The sequence below is a fragment of the Teleopsis dalmanni genome, chromosome 1 (genome assembly GCF_002237135.1).
Source record: "Teleopsis dalmanni isolate 2A chromosome 1, ASM223713v2, whole genome shotgun sequence".
Taxonomy (NCBI): domain Eukaryota; kingdom Metazoa; phylum Arthropoda; class Insecta; order Diptera; family Diopsidae; genus Teleopsis; species Teleopsis dalmanni.
Genome location: NC_051846.1, coordinates 204,473,663 through 204,478,759, shown reverse-complemented (window position 1 = coordinate 204,478,759; position 5,097 = coordinate 204,473,663).

Genomic DNA, 5,097 nt, shown 5'->3' with positions numbered 1-5,097 from the left:
CATTTTAGTAATACTTACTATCATTTTGCTAATTTTTTTTTTTGTATACGGGTGTGTCTTATAGTTTAAACTAAATAAAAATTTTATGTTAAACCATGACTACATGTTGAATATAAAAATTACTTGGTTAGATGAAAATAAAAATGTGTTGCAATTAATTGAATAATTTTAAAAGTTTCTACTATGAGTAAAAAGAAATAATAAGATAATAAAATATTGAAATTTTTTACTGAATTTTTTTTTATAAAAGTATGAAATATTTAAAATATTAATATTTTTATAATTTTGAATATTATAGTTTTTCCGTTCTGTAATTTTAATAATTTATTTATTTTAGTTTTTATAATTTTTATAAGACTAATAATTTTCTTCATTTTATTTGTACTTAAAGTGTTTTTATTTTTAAAAATAGTAACTTATTATTGTGAAATTATTTATTTATTATTTGAAAAATGTGAATTTGACATCTGATTGTGCAGTTTTCATTAATAAATAGAAAAGGTGATGATTTTTAGAAAAACAATTTTTTTAATACTAATTATATGAAAAAATTTTTTTTCTTATATATAAGTCAGAAACATATAAAACATATAAAATATTAAAATTATATTGTCCTGTGTCAAAAATTCTATTTCGTATAAAAATAAAGTAATTATTTTTAATTAAATGATTGATTACATATTTGAAATATGGTAAAGAAATTTTTATTTTAATTAAATAAATTTCAAAAAATTGAAAGTTAAATATTCTTGTCTTTTTGCAAATAAATAAAAAGAAATTAAAAAAAAATTCGAACCCGATAAAAATAATACGAGTATGTATTAATTAAAAAAATAAACTGTTACACAAAATTAGTTTGTTCTTTTTTTGTTTTAAATTTATTTCCAACAACTTGTTTTTAATCATACTAGGAAATGCTTTATATCTGCTTTGTCATTGTCCAGTAGATAGACAACGTAGGTTAAACATGCTCTAGATAGTCATAGGCTTGCTTTCTAGATAGTCTTAGTCAAAGCCAATATCTTCCTTGAATATGTTTTCTAAGTTTTATTAAACGTTCAAAAAGCTATTAAATAAAGCAATACTATGACCCTGCTGGTTATATAGATCTATAGTGTGTATCTATGTAATAATTTTATCTAACCTAAAATTAGTCTATATATATAAGAGGTCAAAACTGATCGATCGTATATTCTATTAGAACGATTTTTCTTCTTATAGTTCACTACTTTTCGAAAATTTCTTTATTAGAAATTGCTTAAATGTGTGGAAAATTTCCAATTGTTTATCTTACATTATATAATATTATATAATATATTTACACGTGCATAAAGTGTACTATATATAGGTGGATTTATATATAAAAATCTGTAATTCGAACTCAATTATAAACATTCACATAAAGACATATGTATATCGAATATCTGTTTTATAAATGAAATGTGAGAAAGAAGGGATTAAAATTCCAGATAATGCAAATAAATATCTACTTATGCATTATTTCTATTGAAAAATAATTATTTATGTATAAATACTCAGACAATGCGCGCAAAAACTTTATAATAAACAAATTGCTTTTTATTTGATCGGGTGACATTTAATATAAAGTAAGCAAATTTTAATAGTTAACGACAAAACAGATATCCTCACATTTGTATGAAGTCTTAAGTTAAAATAGAAGAAGACTCGATTTCATCATGATTGTTGTTGTTTATATAGAACCACCTCTAAGCTTGGTACTACAAACCATATTTTTTAAAACAATCTGTATTTAAAGTAATTTACTGAAGATCAATTTGCTTGACAAAACAAAAAAATTAATGGGAAATAATCTACATACAAGCAGAGAAACTATTTCACTAGATATAAGATACTTTAGTATCTTATGGTACAGAAGACACACATTTAAATGAATATGCACATGTTATGCACTTAGCGAGCCCCTTTCTCTAATGAAGAACAATTAATGATTACAATATTTTTTTTCTTTCCTAATCAAGATCAATATCATTGCTGAGTACAATTTGCATTTCGTCGTTTTTAACTCTTAATTTATATACGTAGTAGATACTTTTTATGCATTGTTTTGATAACAGTTTTCAGTTAATGTCTTTGCAAATATTTTGCTTATGACGTTATGAGAATATTTCAAAAGTCGGATGTGCTTATCAAGAAGATGTAGTAGGTATTTATATCAAATAATGATTACAGCTTTCTGTTTCTTTTACCAGTTTTTTTTTTTATTTTTTAAATAATATTTTGTATATAGTATCAAAGTGATTATATCTGAATGAGGTGTTAATTACTCACATCTGATAAATATATGTAAGTACATACATACGCGTACTTAAAAAAATATGAGTATTTATACTTCTATGGATTACAGTTAAGCCTATTGGATATATGATATTTGAATAAACTATTTAAAATTAATTTTTGGCACGTTTATTTAATTTTCAATTTATAACTTAAATCCATCTAAGTTGTATTGAAATAGACTTGACAATTACTATGTAAACAGGTGAGACTGGAACTTAAATTAAAATAGTTTTTCTATATGAATCATTATATTGCAACATTATTAAGTATTTATTATGCAAAATTAAGTTTCAAGAAAATATAAACAAGAAAGATTTGAGTTCAACAATACAGTCCAAATAATTAAAAAATTAAAGAAAGTCGGGATTCCGCTGTATAAATAGTTATCCGATCTAGAAAAACCTAATGCTTATGACACTTATTATCAAATACTCAATAGTTATGAACAAAGATTCCTATATCAATTTCTAACAATAGAATATTTATTTATTACTACAAAAGCTTTGTAGATTATACACATGGATTGCCATAAAAATACTTCATTGCTAATAAATTATGTCGTTTTGTTAGTTTACTATTGACAAAACGTATTGTGGTTTCAGTCTTTTAATCGACTTTTTCCAAATATCTTAGAATATTAATTTTATAGTAGACTTACAAGATTCTTGTCAGATTTTTGAGTTCTGCTTTAACAACATAGATACAATTTAAATTTACCTTTAAAATCGGCTGTATTTACTCAAGCAAACTAAAATATATATCTTCCTAGTACAACGGGAAGAAACACCTAGGAGGGTATTTAATGAATCGTAAGAACGTAAGACTATTAAAGATAGGCTCTATACTGTTTGTCATTACAGAAATCGGACTTGGAGAAATACTCCAATCTGACTAAGCGGTACAATAGATCTTTTAGGTTGCAGTGCACGATCTCCTTCTTTTAATAATTAATAACATTTAATTAGTAAAAATCTTAATACTTCAATTGTGTTGTAAAGCTAATAGTTTGACGTTATTTTAACTACAGGAACATTTTAAGTACAGCAGGAAGGACAAATTGAAAAAATTTTTGGTGATCCTTTCATATATTTAAGAGAAGGTGAGTCACCTATATTTAAACTAAGCAAGAATAAACATTCCCCAGAAGGCATTAAACCTATGTAATCGTCATGATGTAATGTATAGTCTCACATAAGTTATTGATTATAAGTCACGCGCGCTAAATAATTGTGCCACTTGTAATGTTTAGTCTACAAATCTATAGTCTAACCTATAAAAATATGTTAATTTGTTTTATATATTAATGTAATCTCTTTTTACTTTAATACAATTAGTTTAAAAGAACCTGAAAATGAACGTTATTTTGTTTAAGATTTGGTTTTATGTATCAATGTATTCTCCATCCACTTTGATACAATGATTCCAATATTTCGTTGACGTAGAAATGTCATAGGTAATATCCTTCTTATAGAACTATATGTGTATGTCTTTAAAATAAGCCATTGTTTCGGCATTTCCTTCTCTATTCGTGTTTACTACGGTCATCTCTCCTTGTGGCATTATATTCTGAGTTTTAGATCAAATAAAGTCTTCTAGTGAAGTTGAGTGTGTAATTTAAGGTATCAGTTAACCAGTTAGCAACTTCAAGCCTCTCCTACTATAAAGGGCAATTATTATTTAATAGAAATTAAATTATTCAATTTTTATTCAGTTCTCAGAATAAATGTATATACATTATATTCTAATATCAATTATATATTTTTTTAAGTAAAAAATTTTATATTAGTTATCTATTGAAAGACTAAGCTATGGTTTTTGATAGAATTGAAAAAAAATGAATTAAATAATTATATATTGAGCCATACATAAAAAACAGTATCGTTACATAACAATTCTGAGGTACTCCAAAATAAAATATTTCGTTACAAACTTCGGATATAGTAACTATTACTTTATTAGCCATTGAAAAAACAGAGAAGAGTAAAAGAAATAGCAACACATTTTAGAGAAACTCTCTGAGTACAATAATGAATAATACATGTAAAGGCAAAGCCGCTCAATAACCGAGTAGGGGGAGAGTAACTATAACACAATGTATATACATATATGTGTTATAGATGGAAGTGCATCCAATACACTTGCTTAAGCTGAAAGCTTCTCTATACATGTACAAGTGCAAATGGTGAGCTTAATATCTGCATATGTATTGTAAGCTAATTTGTGCTCGGGTCTTGTGCTCTTTTGATTATACGTTTCGTTTATATTTGTATTGGTGTTTGACTCGTTTTCATTCGGTTATTGGTGTTTGCTATAAAATATCGGTTTAAGGAGTTTGCTGATCAGTTTATCTTTGATAAGCCGCGATATATCTTAAATGCTCGAAATTGAAGTTAATTGTGCTCAGAAATTAAAGATTTAATTAATATTTTTTTAAAATCTGTCTATTAAAGTAACATTAAAATTAATATTTAAACATTTAAAGTGATATTAAATGTGCATTGATATGCTGTTTTGGAATAAATTTTTAAAAATGGAAAAAAAGGAAGTTAAAGTATTGAAAGGTTAGTTGAAGTTAATTTTTATCTTTAATAATTTAATAAATTGTTGATTTAGTTTTATAAAAAGTATTTATGTGATTTCTCATTATTCTCCTTAAAGACGGTAGTAGTAGTAACTATTATCACTTTTTTGATGTGAGGTATCTGGAATTATTCTATCACTAAAATCTATTACCTAGTACTATTTGATTGCAGAATTATATTATAGATTTATACTTAA